The sequence below is a fragment of the Podarcis pityusensis genome (genome assembly GCF_964106645.2).
Source record: "Podarcis pityusensis genome assembly, chromosome: 5".
In the NCBI taxonomy this organism is placed as follows: domain Eukaryota; kingdom Metazoa; phylum Chordata; class Lepidosauria; order Squamata; family Lacertidae; genus Podarcis; species Podarcis pityusensis.
In genome coordinates this window covers 31,497,199-31,514,756 of record NC_138032.1, presented here as the reverse complement: position 1 = coordinate 31,514,756, position 17,558 = coordinate 31,497,199, and the positions used below count along the sequence as shown (strand labels likewise).

Below are 17,558 nucleotides of genomic sequence, written 5' to 3'. Positions count from 1 at the left end.
GGCCACTGGGCCCATCACCTCCTGGCAAATAGAAGGGGAAGAAATGGAGGCAGTGAGAGATTTTACTTTCTTGGGCTCCATGATCACTGCAGATGGTGACAGCAGTCACGAAATTAAAAGACGCCTGCTCCTTGGGAGAAAGGCGATGGCAAACCTAGACAACATCTTAAAAAGCAGACACATCACCTTGCCAACAAAGGTCCGTATAGTAAAAGCCATGGTTTTCCCAGTAGTGATGTATGGAAGTGAGAGCTGGACCATAAAGAAGGCTGATCGCCGAAGAATTGATGCTTTTGAATTATGGTGCTGGAGGAGACTCTTGAGAGTCCCATGGACTGCAAGAAGATCAAACCTCTCCATTCTGAAGGAAATCAGCCCTGAGTGCTCACTGGAAGGACAGATCCTGAAGCTGAGGCTCCAATACTTTGGCCACCTCATGAGAAGAGAAGACTCCCTGGAAAAGACCCTGATGTTGGGAAAGATGGAGGGCACAAGGAGAAGGGGACGACGGAGAATGAGATGGTTGGATGGTGTTCTTGAAGCTACCAGCATGAATTTGATCAAACTGCGGGAGGCAGTGGAGGACAGAAGTGCCTGGCGTGCTCTGGTCCATGGGGTCACGAAGAGTCGGACACGACTAAACGACTAAACAACAACAACCTCGGGTTAAGTACTTAATTCGTTCCGGAGGTCCGTACTTAACCTGAAACTGTTCTTAACCTGAAGCACCACTTTAGCTAATGGGGCCTCCTGCTGCCGCCGCACCACCAGAGCACGATTTCTGTTCTCATCCTGAAGCAAAGTTCTTAACCTGAAGCACTATTCTGGGTTAGCGGAGTCTGTAACCTGAAGCGTATGTAACCTGAAGCGTATGTAACCTGAGGTACCACTGTATTTAAATAGCACATTCAAGGAGCAATCCCACAGCAAGATCCACGGGGATGACTGTGGGGTTAGTATCCAACAGATTTCCAACTGAGATGGGAAGTTCCTGGCACAGTCAAGTTACACCGGCTTAACTCCCTCATCCTCAGCTCAGCCAGGGATGTGCCAGAATATGACTCCCAGCCTGACTGAACCAGGACCCTACCAGCTGAGCTGGGCCTGAAGGATCTGAAGTTGGTGTAAACCTTAAAAAGTGGGTGTGATGGGGGTGGAACTAGAGAGGGGAGGCTTATGTTGGATTCAAAGCCCATTCAGCTCTGTCCTGTGGCCTGGAATCCTGGTGTAAGTTAAACCACCCAAAATGGTGGTGCAACTTGAACCATGTTTTAAAGGCTTGTTTTCCCTCTGCCAGACTTCGACAAGGTCAGCCAGCAATAGCCCCGCTGCTGAATAGTGTGTGGATCTGGTGTAACTTTACATCTGCTTAACTTGCACCAGCTTGCTTTATGCCAGCTTCTGGTGCATAGGATTTCTCCTTAGTAACAGAAGGAACACATGTAAAACTGACACGAACCATCTCTAGGTTGTAGGAGGAATCTACCTGTGCAAAAAGGATCATACTAGAAATATATTCTAGGAGATTTGTTGCCCCCCTAGTGTGAGGCAAAAATATAACCTGGCAAATAAAAGGTATTGTTCCAGTTTTGATTGTTGAGCTGGTCTCTATTGGGTGTGAGGCAGAAGCCTGAGATGGTGCGGTGGTGGGACAGCTTAGTTTAATTTCTCAAATATGTATGTGATTTATTTTTTAAAAAATAAAGTTTGAAAATACAATGTATTAGCTTCCTGGGCTTTTTTATGAAGTTGTTATCTTCTCTGAGCCTCTGTGAATAGGGAGGTTATACATCTCAAAATCTAATCTGATCTAATAATATGCAGGCAACTCATTCCCAGAAGGGTTAGGCAGAACAATAAAGAACTTTATCTTTCTGCCTCCAGCCAGACTGTCATCTGCATGCAGGGTTTATATATGTTCACAGAAATGGACAGCTAATTTGCTAAATAAGGCTTCAAGTGGAATAAAGCACAATGCCAATGCCTTTTAGGCTGTTTTCCTAAAGATCCTGCATTGAGCTCTCGCTCTCTCTTTTTATGAATATAAAAGATGACAGCCCAAAGAGGGAAGACTGATAATTTCATTTTGTCATACACAAAGTAAGGACTTTCTCCACTTCCCTGCTTATTCTCTCTAGCCGAGTGCTGCATTAAATCTCCGACACCATCCGCCAGATTGGTTCACTGACTGGCTTCCCAGGGAGTTTGCTGAAAGAGTTTTGCAGAGGCAAGACAGAGGTTCACAGGCAGAACAAATAACAGGAGACTTGCAAAAAAAAAAAAAAATGTAATGAGGATAGTTTTTCACTGTTCAACATGCAGGAAGAATTTGTATTCTACCATGTCCAACAAACTTGGAGAGATTGAAAACATTCTCTCCTTCAGGGATCTTTTGTTTTACAACCTTGAAGGTGAGCTTGGGAGCCAGTGTGGTGTATTTCTTAGAGTCAGACTAGGACCTGGGAGATGAGGGTGCAAATTCCCACCTGGCTATGAAGCTCACTGGGTGACCTTGGGCCTGTCACTGCCTCTCACCTTAACTTACCTCACATGACTGCTGTGGGGATTAAAGGAGAGGGGGAAAACTATGTATGGCTCCTTGAGCTCCTCAAAGAAAAAGGTGGGGTATCTACGCAATAAACAATAAACAAACAAACTGCTAAATATATCTTTCTAGGGCAGACATGGCCAAACTTGGCCCGCCAGATGTTTTGGGACTACAACTCCCATCATTCCTAGCTAACAGGACCAGTGGTAAGGGATTATGGGAATTGTAGTCCCAAAACTTCTGGAGGGCCACCATGTGGGCTGCTGGCCACTATTGCATCTTGTGGGTCTAAATTCCATAGTTTAACTGTGCTGTGTGAAGAAGTACTGTTCTCAATTTATATAAACATGAATTATGAAAACACATGCATCAAAACATCACCCCCAGCACTCTATTCTCATATGAAACGATCCTGTAAAAGGCTGCCCCAGTGAAATTTTCTATGGCTCAAAGCACCGTGAGGTATGGAATATTTTTTAATTTTTGATATGTTGGTAGGACCCTCCTCCCCTTTCTCTTTTCGCTCCTTACTTCCTGGCACCTGCAGAGCATCAGTCCAATTCAGAATGGCTCACATGTGTCAGTTGTCAAGTTTCCTTGCTTCTGCATCTGTGTGTGGCGTCCTTTGTATGTCCCTTGAGTCACTATTATGGGATATATATATATATATATATATATATATATATATATGGGACATTCATTTGAAAGAGTTAAGCCTGTGCCTGTTTTTGTAGCCACAGAGACTTATGCAAATGAAAATGGAGGCGGCGGCTGCTCTTTGGAAGTGCCCCAATTCCCATCAGCCTGCTTGCCTCAGAAAATCCTTTGAACAAACAATTGAGATAAAATCTGTCATTGTAACAAGATTAACCATTGGCTGCATTCACAAGCCTTTTGGGATACCTCTATTGCCTTACAATCTGTTATCTCCGTGAACCTTCCTTGGCTTTTGAATCTGTTTCTTGTACTTACTAAAGTTGCTAGGTAATTACTACTTTTATCCCCATTTAAGCAAGCTGATTATATAAATGTTAGACACTGGTAGGTCCTGGCATAATCTTAATCCTGTGACTTTGCTTTATGCTTGCCTACTAATGTGGAAGAGCTGAAATGTGCAGTGTGGGATATATATGCAAGTCTTTTAACAGTTATATAGTGTGCTTCGGTACATCTGAGACTCTCTGAGCACCATTGTGATGCATTTATTGTTTTAGTCTTGTCCTCTTGGGATTCCGGAGGAGAAAGGTACAATAAATTGGGTTATTATTATCATCATCATCCCTGTAGGTAATAGTAAGGTAACACAGAGCAGGAACAGTGGTTTCCATGAGTTGTTGAACTAGAGAAATAGCCCTGGCTTGAGAAACAGAACTGAAGAGAAGCACAACCATTTCTGAGTTGCAGAAGCATTACACAGAATATGAATGTTCATTTCAGTGTCATCCTACTTGTGTTTACTTGACATTTGGTTGAAGCTTCATTTCAGATGGAATTGCTTCATAATAAATATACTTAAGACTGCAAACTTGGCTGCATACACCAAATTATATGTGTAGTATTTTGTAAAGCTCACAGCAACAAATGTTATGATTCTGACTTCACTGAAGTCAAAGTCTAGCTCTGTGTGTGTGTGTGTGTGAGAGAGAGAGAGAGAGAGAGAGAGAGAGAGAGAGAGAAACCAACTATTTAGCATTCATCCCCAATCATAGGCTGACATAATTTTGCAACTTTGAGAATGCACCCCAACAGCTTCAACAGGTCCTTGTGGTGCCTGCTCCTCTATTGCAGCTGCCTCACTTCTAGTACTCTAGAATCACATTCCTTGAATCAAAGCTCTTCGCCTTCTCGGCCCATCAAGTCTCCCATTTACACACACAGAAAGCTTCCTTTCTGTAAGTTGGAAGGTTGGGTGCTTGTGTGGCAGTTTTGGAGGGAGAGGCAAGTTCCCTTAGACCTCCGACTGATAAAATATGAATACGTTATAGGAATAGATTGATAGGCAATTTCCTGCAAAACACACATTATCCTAATTCCCTATCCTCTTTCTGTGGATCATAGAAGAGTTCAAAAGTAATGGCATGCTTCCCAAATGAATTATAGCCGGGAGGTAAGGAAAAACCTCAATTTTCCCTTTCTCCTAACATAAAAATTAGAGGCTACTTTGCTGGAGATGGGAATAAGCTTCCTGTCTTGGCCAAGATTCTGCTCCAGAGAACCTGTTTCTAATGACTGAGGCTACATGTGCCTATGCTACTGCAGAATGAGTAATGGTCACCTTGCTTGCCTGTACAGTTGCTGTACTACTAGTAACTACTCATTACTTTATAAAGCACTCTGAGATATATGGAGTACGAAAAGTGCTGCACAGTGCCAAGTTCAATAGCCGAATGGATAGGCTCTTTAAATATCCGTAAAAGGAATGGGGAGTTAGCTCTGTCATTCTGCCCTTGATTCAAGCCGCTCTGGAGGCCGCAATGGAGATGAATACATTCCATTCAAAATACTTAAGGAATGGTTATTTTAAATGCATGTCCATTTTCTCTCCCAAGTCTCTTACGTTTGGAGTAATTAAAGGAATAGCTCTCTAAAAAGTAAGGTATATGGATAGAATTTTAAGTAAGGAAACTATTTGCATTATTCTTCACCTCTTGAGAGAAAAATAGAGTCTGCATTTTATCTTAAATTCATGAAACACACAAAGCGTGTTCTCCTTCATGGAGAGCACGTGTTGCGGTGGGGCTGCCAGGACACTCCAAAGTTGGGGGCGGGCTAATTGTTCGTTGGCCACTGATGCGATTGGGGCTTCCCTTGTTGTTGGGATGAAGTTAATGTTGCCATTTGTTGATTGACAGCCAGAAATGCTAAAACTCCTTGCATGAGGCTAGGGCTTCCTCTTTTCGACCGTGCATCGGATTGATCACAGCGAAAGGAGACGGTTGTATTTTTCTACAAATTACCTTGTGTCTTTGGCCTGCTTTAATTGTGTTAGCTTATATTTAATTGATATTTTAGTCCTATTAAATTTCCTTTTTCCGTGTAATATTTTCTTTTAATTTTACTCTGCTTTCCCACCTCCCTTTGGTCTTTAATTCCCGCCTACTCCCCCCCCTTAGCTTACCTTAACATTGGGTCTTGTAATTTGGTGACAGGCCTCTCCAAGGCCTGTTTTCTTTAATTCATTGCCCTGGCTGCCCCTTTTCTGCCAGTCCTGGGTGAAGGGTGGGCCTGGCTGAGGGCGCAGCAGCCTCGGCCTGGCCTTGGGCGGCCGTTTTTTAGGCCTTTTTCGGCGGCGCCTGGTGCCGCACCGCGGCGGGGGGTACCTCCGGCGTTGCCAGGCCCTTGGGAGGCCTTGCCGTGAGCTCCCCCCCGCCCTATTCTTTAAAGGGCTGGTTTTGGCCTTGTTAGCCTGGCAGGCCTTCCCTGCGAAGCAGGGAGGCCTGGTGTCTGCCAGGGCTGCAGGGAGGCAGGCGCGGCCTAATTGGGGCCTGGGAGCAGGCCCCGTTGTGATCGCCACCTTCCCTGCTTCTTTTTGGCAGGAGCGCCATTTTTGAGGCCTAGTTTGCTCTCATAGGCCCTCTAGTGGCTGTTCTGAGGTACTGCAGCACTTGTTTTTATTGCATTATTTTAGGCTGACAATGGCCACTCTGAGCATTGCAGCCTGTGTAATTTAATTGTAAAGAAAATGTTTTAGAGACGAGCCATTGTGGCTTAGTGGCTAGAGTGCAGGACTAGGTCCTGGGAGACAGGGTTCATATCCCTCACTTAGCCATTGTTATAACAAAACAAATCAAAATAAATTTGGGTTTCTTGAGGGGATGCTTCCCTCTAAAAGGGCAAGCAGGGGTACCTGGACAGGCGGTGGGCTGCCTCAAGTCTGTTATCTCATTGGAAACATTTTATGTCTGGCCTAGCAGGTGATCCTAGGGCTTTGCTCGAGAATTCGATGGCCTCTGGCAGCAATTTCCGGCCTGAATAGCGTCCCCATGTGGTGCACGAAGCATTGGTTTCACTGGTTCCTCACATTATTTAGTTTTTTGCAGACTATGGCAGGGCCTTTGCAGATGCCTCCAGAGCTTGCCTCTCCTGCAGAGGATGTTTTGCTGATGCCCCAGGTGCCTTCTTCTGGAAGAAAGCATCTTCAGAAGCTGCGATCCAGGAGGGGAGGGCAAAGAAGAGCAGAGATGATACTTACACTTCCTCACAGGGAGTGGACTAGAAGATTGTTGGTGTCCCTTCCAACTCTACGATTCTATAAGTAGCAATTCACTATGATGGGAATGTTAGACGCAGGGCTGCCATCATCCCCACAGCTTGCTGGGATCGCAGGGAGGGGGACGTGTGGACCACTTGCGCAGCTCCACATTTCAAATGGAAATTCCCTGAGCAGTAGAACCTGAAACTGGTGTGCAGGAAGCTGGCCCGGCGGCAGCTTTGTTGTTTAGGGGTTCTGGACAGTGGCAGCCCTGTAAATTCACACATCTTAGGTGGCAGCACAAGACGCCCCCTGCCCAAGCGGGGGCTGGGAGCTGGCAAGCAATAGCTCCTCATCTCTGGCCCATATTCCCATAAAATTATCTCCCTCGAAAGCCTGGCTAAAAGGTTATCTAGAGGGGTCAGCGACTTTGTGCTTGTGGAAAGGGTTTTCTCAAGGTTTAGGATTCCTCTGGCTTTTCAGCCAGTGGCTCGAAATACAGCAAATCAAAAGTCAGTTAGAGAGCCACCTGAGGTAGCCAGAAAGAAGGTCAGGTAGCAGCTTGCATTGGGATGTATGGTGGGACCCCTAAGAAAGCCCCATATAATTCCATCTGATCCTTATTTATCGCATCCCTAAGGCACCTCAGTGAATCACGCTATCCTTAAGGAATTGTTCCGCGAAGTTCACGTCTTTGGAGCAGGCGGTTGAGCTTACCACAAAATTGGAAGAGGTGCCTTGTTGGCAATATGCTACATTGAAACGGCTGTTAGGCTGCTGCTGGTTCACCCACGAGATTTTAAGTGGTTGGGCTTTAATTTGGATGGGGCTCCTTATATTGATAAGGCGATGCCAATGGGTTGCGCAATAGACTGTGCAGCACTTGAGTCCTTTAGTGCCTTTCTGGATTGAACAGTGCGAGTCTATACTCATTTAACTGGGGGTACCATTTTTTGGATTATTTTACTGGCTGGTTCCTGTGATACCAGCCTCTGTGTAGGCATCCTTTATTCCCTCTGAGGAGCTGGGTGTTTCATAGGCAGTGGATGGGACCCCCTCTTAATATTTGGGGGTTAGCTGGATACCGTTGCTCAAACATCTGCTTGCCTGTGGGGAAGCTGTTTGCCTTCAAGGAAGTTATTTTGTTATACTTCTTCTGAAGCAAGTGTTGCTTTGTCAAATCCTATCATTTGCTAGGTCAGTTAAATTAATTTTGCATGCAGATTGGTTGCCCCAGGCCACCCCTTCCGTTCCCACTTGGCCAGGCTGCCTGTGGCCCGAGGTCCCCTTACCTTCGTGTACGCTTACCAAGTGAGGGGGAAGGCGGATCTCATGCGGTGGTTGCAGTTCCTAAATGGATGCAATAGTAGTTCACCATGGCAGGATACCTTGAACCTGCACAGCAATTTTCAGGTTCATGCTGATGCTGCTGGATCTTTGGCCTTTGGTTTTTATTTCAGGGGCTGTTGGTGTGCAAAGCCATGGCCTCAAGCCTGGTGTGGTGAGGCTGTCATGTGTCCTAACTTTGCTTGAGTTTTCCCCATTGTAGTAGCAGTTCACATCTGGACCGAGGAGTTCAGTGACCGTTGGATCGGCTTTTGGCCTGATAACCAGGCAGTGGTGAGCATCTTGGCAGAACAGTCCTCATGCTCCAGCAGAGTCTCCGCCCCTCCACTCACGCTTTTGAGCTGCACTGCTTAAGGTTTAATATTGTGCTTGCTGCTCACCTGATTATGGGATCCTCTAATGATATTGCTGACACTCTATCCCATTTTCAGATGGAGTGCTTCAGATCCTGGGCTCCAGACTCTCAGCTATTGCCGGACTTTTCCAGACCACCTGTTGCACTTTCACAACAATTAGTAATTACAGGGAGTAGCAGTTTCCGTTCCCCTTCTGCTTTTAGCTCTTATGAGAAGGTCTGGATGGATTTCTTAGGGTTTAGTTGACAGCCCTTGGCCATTCAGAGGAACTTGCCCCCATCCGCTGAGCAGATCCTGCAGTATTTTGGTCCACCTACTGCAGATTGGATGTGCTGTTAAAACTATCAGTATTCAGTCCACTGCAATGTCTGTTATAGTAAAGCTTTAATTTGCAGAGACCCTTGTATAAAGTCTGTTGTGTGCAGGGCCTTGGAAGGTTGGAATAGGCTCCAACCTCATACGACAGTGGGCAGGAAGTCGGTCAGTTTTTACCTATGCAGTATCTGCAACAAGTTATAACTTGTCTGCTGGTTAAAGATCAAGGCGAGACTCCTTTCAGTATTCCATTGCATTTTTGGTGCACTGAGGGTTGGGGAAATTGTGTTGGAGCCAGCACGGGGCTGAGAGTCTGGAGGCTTATTGCTTCAGGACTTTTCCTTATCTGCTTTGGAGCTGGTCATTAGAGTTGGGAACTCTAAAACAGACCTAGTGGGCAGGAGTGCCACCATCAGGCTTCCCCTCACAGGTGAGGAGGGCCTTTGCCCAGTTATGGATACCAGAAATATTTGGCTTTTCGTTCCCCTGGGGGCTGGCCTGCTCCTAGTCCATGAAAATGGGTTCCCATTAGCCAGGCATCAATGTGCTTACATTGTGCACCAGTTATTACGGCCTGTGGCTTGCCTACCGCTGAACACGCCTCATTCCTTCCGAATAGGGCTGCTGCAAAGGCTGCACACTGGGGGCCTGTCAGTAGACAGGATTGTGAATACGGGTCATTGGAAGTCTGATGCTGACAAGGGTTACATCAGGAAGTGTCACCAATGATGTCTGTGCTGATGCCTGTCTGTTATTTCCTTTTTTCATAGGAGCAGCTGTGCACATTTGGATTGTCGGTCACAGCATTGTACACTGGGCTGGCAAGCGCGCTGACGAGTCTGGACTGGGGCGCCATCTCAGTCTTCCTGCCCATGTGAACATATACTGGGTGTCCAGATGGGGAATGCTTTGGGAGGAGTTCCTTCCTTTGGTGCGGTCAAGTGTGACCTGTGCAGGTCCTCCCGCAGTGCTAGTGGTGCAGCTGGACGAGAATGACTTGCCGTCTTCTTACAGCATAAGTTTGCATTCCTGCATGCAGGAGGACTTGGATGAGTTGATGGCAGCTCTCCCTGGACTCAAAATAATTTAAGGCATTGGTTCAAGGTGGTCTGGAGGGGGGTCGGAGCACCTGTCCCCTCCAATGCGCAAAGGTAATCCTTTAAAGGAATCCAAGGATTCGCCATGCTTTTGTCGACCCCTTTCGAGGGGTAGGGCCACGCAAGGGTCCCTGGAGCATTTGGGGTGCGCTTGAGTCTGATCCTGGTTCATTGCTCCCCCACGATGTTTGCTTGTACTGACGATATGGTGGGGCCCAGTCGTCAGTGCTGCCCTGCTGCGGTCAGGTGCAGATAGTCGGAACCAATGCCTAGACAAACTACCACCGAGCAGGCCAGAAAGCATGTTAATAAGGCGGTGGAAAATAAAATAAAATAAAATAAAAAAATAAAATAAAATAACCAATAAAATAAAATAGGTCCTTGCTTTAGGTGGTTCTGCGATATTGCACCCTGCTATTTCCTTCAAGGCTGTTGCCCTCTTTAGGGCAGATGGGGTACATCTTTCCCCTATGGGGAATGACACCTGGCTGGATGCGGTTGCTTTGGGATTGAAGGAAGGGTTGCAGTTGTGAGTGCTTGGCGGTGAGCTTGAGTGCTCGGTGGCGGTTAGGCATTGGTTTATGGTTTGGTTGGTTGAGGGGAAGTGGTTGAGTGCCTGCCCTTGGTAGGTTGAGTGCCTGCCCCTCTAATGCTGCTGCGGCAAGGGATTCCGTTAAAGGAATTGGGGGCTAACTATTGCTTGTCCACTCTGTCAAGGGGGCTCGGGCCATAGCAATGAGCTCCTGGTTGCATTTGGGGTGAGGGCAGGTTCCCTGCTCCACGTAACCCCCAAGTGTATTCCCCTATTCTGACTTTCGCATCGTGCGGAATGTCAGTCTGTCCCCCATGGTGGGGGCAGATAGTCGCAACCAATGCCTAAGCAACTACTCACAAATTTGTATTTCAATAAAGTTGTGGCCAAAATTATGCCAAAAATCTTAAACAAAAAATTCTGTGTGATGTGTGAGTTATTGGGGTGGCCCTGGGGACCTCGACTCGCAAAGCCAAATTTCACTATATCTGACTTTTTTCTGGTGAACAAAGAAGGAATGCTGACAGGCAAATTCTGTACAGGTCTACTCTGAAGTGAGCCACATGTGCTCAATGGAAACTGCTCCCAGGTAATAGTCTTATAATTATAATGAATGATCAATAAAGTCAGCAATATCAGTAGTTTAAAGCTGCAAATGCCATTTTTGTTAGCCAACCAAACAGGAAAGATAAATCTGTGGGTTCTTTTACTTTCTAATCCAAAAATGCTGCCTTTATGAATAAAAATATTTCTTTCAGCTATGAATACCCAAGGAAGCTCACAAAACATATAAGTAAAATAAAATCATATGATTGCATCAACATTTTAAAGCACTATTTAAAAACAAACTAGTGGCCACACTGAATAGCAGAAGCAAGAAAAACTGGTCTTTAATGCCAATTCCTATAGAGATGGTTCTCTTCTTTACCATTATAGGCAATTCTATTGTGTGTGTTTTAAAGTTCATTCACACCTAGACCACAAACTAATAACTTCAGTGACTGCTTATAATATCCTTCTGTCTGTTATCACTTTTGAAGTAAGGGAGAGGGTGACACTGTGTTCTAAACCACTCAGCCTCTTGGGCTTGCTGATTGGAAGGTCGGCTGTTTGAATCCCCATGACGGAGTGAGCGCCTGTTGCTCTGTCCCATCTCCTGCCAACCTAGCAGTTCAAAAGCATACCAGCATGAGTAGATAAATAGGAACTGCTTCAGGGGGAAGGTAAAGGGTGTTTCTGTGTGCTCATGGTTTCCCGTTGTTCCAGAAGAGATTTAGGCATGCTGGCCACATGACTCGGAAAGCTGTCTGTGGACAAACTCCGGCTCCCTTGGCCTGAAGCAAGACGAGCACCGCACCCCATAGTGAAGTTTGAATGAACTTAACCATCCAGGGGTCCTTTACCTTTTACCTTTAGCACCTTTGAAGTTGTTGGTTTGTGATCCAGGATGGGAATGAACAGAATTAAAATATGAGGAGGGATGCAATGTCACACTTTTCCAAACATTCCATGAGCACAAGAATATCAGCTTGCTAGATGGAATGACCCTCCTGCCCACTCTCTGCCCACTGTTCGGGGGGGGGGTCCTCCTGACTGCGCCCCCCCCCCAAGCCAAGGAAAGGAAAGTGGAGAAATGATGTGTTATGCTAGTAGAAGTCCTTGTGTGGACTTCTGCTAGCAAGACTAGTTAGCAAAATTCAGTCTCTTGCTATATCATCTTTAAAAACAGCATCTCCCCCTACCTCTGGATACCATATTGTCTTACACTGAACATAACCAAAAGATTTTATAATCCGAACCAGAGAGAGAGAGAGAGATGAAAATCTTTTAATAAAAAATATTTACAAAGAAAAACAGCATGCAAATTTGAACATTGTTAGGTTATGCAGCACTTCTTCTGAATATATGTACAGTTGTACCTTGGAAGTTGAACGGAATCCGTTCCGGAAGTCCGTTCAACTTCTAAAACTTTCGGAAACCAAAGCGCGGCTTCAGATTGGCTCCTGAAGCCAACCAGAAGCCGTGGAAGCCCCATCAGACATTTGGGTTCCAAAGAACGTTCGGAGCACTCACTTCTGGGTTTGCGGCATTCGGGAGCCTAAACATCGGAATGCCAAGACATTCGGGAGCCAAGGTACAACTGTATAACCAGTCATGATTAAACATATTGGGGAAACTCCAGTAGGCTTAGAAGATTCATCCAGACTCCACTGTTTGTGTAGTTAAAGTTGGTAAATGATACTTTTTTGCTCTTGTCATCATTAGGACCATTCCCTTGTCTCAGTGCTTTTTTTGTGGTGCACTGGATCTGTGCTTTTTTACTTTGCAGTCCACCAATGCAAATTTTAATCTGATGGTAGCTTTTGGGGTATCGCATTTAAAGCCATCCAAATTCAAGACTATATGCCTTAATTCTTCTGTATCTGACTTTCACCCAGGCCCCATGGAAAAGCAAATAATCTGTGTCTGAGTTTTCCCTCTTTTTATGGAAAGCATGTCCTAGGAAAGAGAAATGACAGGAGAGGGTGATGCCCATGACTCTTTCCCGAAATGTCAGATGTGCCCATTACTACTGCAACCTGTAGTCACATTAGATTGTATATTTCCATTATTCTTTCCCTGTTGCTTGTTTTAGTGCATTTGAGTAGAAAGTTCAAAATGCATAATTATGATGGGAGATGGGGGGGGGGGGAATATGTACTAAAGTGCTGAACAGCAAAAACAAAGTGGAAATGTGCCAATTTAGCAAATATCATAAAAGCTACAAAGACATTTAGCTTAAAATTCAATTTGCTAATTTTCAAGTGACCAATTTATTGCAAAAATAATGTTAACATACGGCTGTACCTGGTATTTAAAAAATAAAGGGACACTTACAGACACGCGAGCCTCTTCACCGCCACATCCACAATGCATTTGCTTTCTTCTGTGTTTCAGAAGTTCAAATGAAAACATGTTTAATATGAAATGCATTTATTCTGTGACCCTCTAGACACCTGGTATCCTTCGCTGAGTTATAAGGCTATCTTCAGATGATCTGCATAAACTTAGTGCAGTGTGGGATTATTCGACTTCCATTCTGAATCTTTAATAAGGAAATGAACGGCTTTCTTCTCTATGATACAGCAATGAATGTATCAGCAGGGAACCACTGTAAATGTCTTTAAAACCTATGGTCCTAAATAGCTGAAATGGAATTATGCAGATGCTAGAAGGGTAGGAGGTGCAAATTTGTCTCAGTGCACAAAATTAATATTGGGTCTTTTAGGGAACAGCAGTCGTTTTGTTGCCTAAAGCCAAAACTAATTTTTAAAAAACAAATTGACTTCCCTGATGTCATTACTACAGTCCTTTTGAACGCTGTGAACTGTATACCTTATAAGCACAGAGATCACAGAAATATGCACACACCTAGTAATAATTCAAAACTCATATATTATTTCCGTAAGGCGCAGGCATTTTGCAGTCAATGATCCCAAGCTTTTGCTCACATGCCGTGGTTACATATATTTACAAATTATTGCTTTTGTGTGACATGGTGTAACAATCCCTATGAAAAAGGAATTAAGACTCATGGGATAAAGAAAACCTTTTCCTTCCTTTTTTTGTTATGTTTCAGGAGGGTTCTTGCATGTTTTTCACCCAGTTTTGTTACCTGAGATGAAGGATAAGATGGCACTACCTGCTTCAAAAAGTTTGAGAAATACTGCTGAAAGTGCCCCATATTTAGGCCCATTGCAGGCCTACTAATTTAGAGCAAATGAAGCATTTACAATGTGACTTGTAGACAAGATGGTTGACCTACTTGTGCCTTGACCTTAGCACAGCTGGAAAAGTGAAGAAAGAGCAAGACCAGATGCTGCCCCTAAGGTTTTCTCAGTAAAGAAATAGAAACACCAGGAAATACAGCTCCTAAGTGATCATTAGAACATGCTGTCTGCAAAGAAAGATGCGAGCACATCTTAAACAGAGGTAAAATTGCTTCCCCCTCCCTTGCTCTTGCAACAGCCTTGAAACAGAGGCAGCCTTTTTTCCCCCTTGTGCATATACCTTGCCCAGAAAACTGGTTCTGTAGCCTTACTATCGCCATCTTTTTTTATTTCTCTGTATAGCTATAAAAAAATCCTAGAAATACAGATACAGAGCCCTGCTGTAAAGGAATGCTGCTGGTTCTGCATAATTTACTGTTAGAAGTATTTGACATATGGAATGTTTATGTGTCAGTTGAACCTCCACCCCCCAAAAAAGAATTATGGAGCAAGATATTTGGGGGAACTGACCTGCCCGAGTGCCTAAACTGTTATGTACTGAAGTTCTCACCCTGTGCCAGCAGGGGGATAATGTAGATAGTTATGCAAATAAGGGATCGAAAGTGACGTTCAGCGATTGGATAGTTTTAGAAAATTGTTACAGTTACGTTGTACTGGAGCTCTGACTGAACCCTTCAGTTCAGTTCTGTCCTGGCCTGTGAATAAACAAGAGCTGTTTGAAGAATCACTGTATCATCTGATATGTTCACCCACAACTTAACTTAAACACTTATAATGCCATGGAGTGGAGGGGTGTGATTTTCACTTGATAGAAAGGCAGGATACAAATCAGTTACACCCAATCCAAACCCTGTTCAGCAATGGAGCTGCTGCTACTGCTCTACCTAAGCCTGTTGGAGGAAAAACAACCTTTAAAAATAGCAGTCCATGCTGCATTTCTAGGCCAAGTGACGGAGCTAACAGGCTTAGGATCCAGCCTAAGTCCCCCACCCCCACCCATCTGATCATACCCCAGTACACCACCACTTTGTGGGGACCTATTTCAGCTTTGGCTTAGCCAGCTGAACCCAGCTGGACTTGGATGGGCAAGTTGGATATGCCAGCACATCTTTGACTAAGGTTGGGGACTTAATGACAGCTGAGCCTGTCTGAGCTAGAGATCTGCTATATCCTACGTCGTTCATCCTGGTGGATCTTGCCACAGGACTCTCCCATTAGTCAGCCATGCCTTAGTTCAATTGGAAGCTAACTTGTCCCATCCAGAGCCAGCGCTTTTTCGGCTGTGGCTCCGATCTGGTGGAATGCTCTGTCACAAGAGACTAGGGCCCTGCGGGACTTGACATCTTTCCGCAGGGCCTGCAAGATAGAGCTGTTCCATCAGGTCTTTGGCCAAGGCACAGCCTGACCCCCGCCTTTGGTAATTCTTCACAGAACTCTAGCCCAATGGTTGCCATCAATTTGATTCAAACTGATTTTAGAATGAATTGATTTTAGAATGCTGTATTATTTTACTGTTGTTAGCCGCTCTGAATCCGGCTTCGGCTAGGGTGGGTGGGATATAAATAAATTATTATTATTATTTATTATTATTATTATTATTATTATTAATTTCAAGGGAACTAAAGAGTGACTAGCTTTCCAGACACAACCCAATGAATTCACTTTCAGACAACTCACGGAATCCTGGAAAGACTTTTATAAATTAAATCTCAGTCTCATCCTTGTAATAAGGTTAGAATGTGGACATGTTTTTACAATGAAGATCGTTGTGCAAAATATCTCATTCAATGTGTGTGTCATCCCCTCCCCCCCCAAAAAGAAGGAAGGTATTTGTTTGAAGTCCAACTAATGTTTCATCAAAAAGTGCTCAAAGTTGAAGATGACGGAAGTTGGCCGTTAGCTGTTCAGATGTATGCCACCAGATTTTCCTCCCTGAACTTTGGGGCATGATATCCCATGGCTATAATATAGACTTGGATTTCAATCCCAACTACAGATGTATCCCACTGTGCTTAATGGTACCAAATGTTTTCATTTTCATAGATGTCAAGTCACTCATTGCACCAACCCAACCCACTGCAACCTTGGAATGTTATATGTTCTATAGCCTGTTCTTTTCTGTTTAGTTTTCTGACCCACATTTTTAATTGCCAATATGCTTTTTGATATCCTAATTGATGAACATGCTGTGAAGTGATTAAAATTTTTATGCCAAATTAGTAAGTATCTTTGTTGACGGCTGATCACATAACAAAGTGAATGTCTTTCCTTCCACCAATGGGAGTAAAGAACAAACTCTGGTGCATTTAAAATGTTCATTATATGGCTATCAGAGCATTCCCTCTATCCTAAATTCTTCAAACAAATTGTTGGAAACAAAGCAGTTTAACAAAGCAGTTTCCCATTTACTCAACTTCAGATAACTTTTTTTTATTAAAAAAAACCAGGCAATTTGCTTTAAGAAAAAAGATTTAATACGGGCTTATGATAGCAATAATCTCCTTGAAATTGGCTGTATTGCTGTCATTTGTTATAGTCTCAACTTCCCTTGTCTTTGGCTTCTTATATTAAGTGAAAATGCAACTATTAGCAGCTAATGTGCCAATTTCTTGGTGATCACTGCCTAACTCTTAGGCTTCACTCAAGTGATAATATTGTGCCTGCACCACTTTAGATTTGAAGGTGGGATTTCACGTGATTGAATGCTTTTCCAGAGGGGAGGAAATCTCTAAATATGGCATGTGTGCTTTAATGTGAAGGTGATTTATTTGATTAAACAACTTCCCACCTGCAATCTGAAATAGTATAGCAAAAATAGTCAGATTTCACACCTCAATAGTTTAACCTCATAGGTTTAAGACCTCGGTTAATTTAAGATTATTTCTTCTTAAGAAATATCCATCCTTGAATAGAAAATGGAATAAGATGCCCTTCATTCAACTTCAGTTACGGTAAATTAAAATGCACATACACATACCTTTATTGTTGTGAGTTGAAACTGGTAATGAGAACATCGGAAGAGTCATGGTGGATGAGACCACGATTCATCTAGTCCAACACCCCTGTTTCCTACAGTGACAAACTAAATGCCTCCACCAGCATTGTCCAAGAAAACAAGACATCCAAGCAATTTTATTGCACCCTGACAACTGATATATAGTGGGATTCTGTAAGAGGCCACATAATCATGGTAAATAGCCACTGATAAACCTATCACCATGAATTTGTCAAATCTCCTTTCAAAGCTATCTAAATGAATGCCCATAACCACATATTGCAATAGTAATTTCTATAGGATCCATCTTTAAAGCAGCTATGGAACAAGCAAGGATGAGCACTTCCCTGGAATAGAGGGTGGGTTATAATTATGCCACTGTTATACCATCCACTGACGGAAGATA

At 44.0% G+C, this 17,558-nt stretch overlaps 1 long non-coding RNA gene across 2 annotated transcripts; it reads left to right on the top strand.

Moving 5' to 3' along the window:
- The first annotated feature begins 7,776 nt into the window (after positions 1-7,776).
- On the top strand, positions 7,777-16,311 carry LOC308477920. Of its 2 annotated transcripts, XR_013986750.1 has the most exons (4): positions 7,777-9,909; positions 10,903-10,976; positions 14,210-14,359; positions 15,773-16,311. It is a non-coding gene; the product is annotated as an uncharacterized lncRNA (long non-coding RNA). The 2 variants fall into 2 exon arrangements; XR_013986749.1 differs by lacking the exon at positions 10,903-10,976.
- Positions 16,312-17,558: the final 1,247 nt, after the last annotated feature.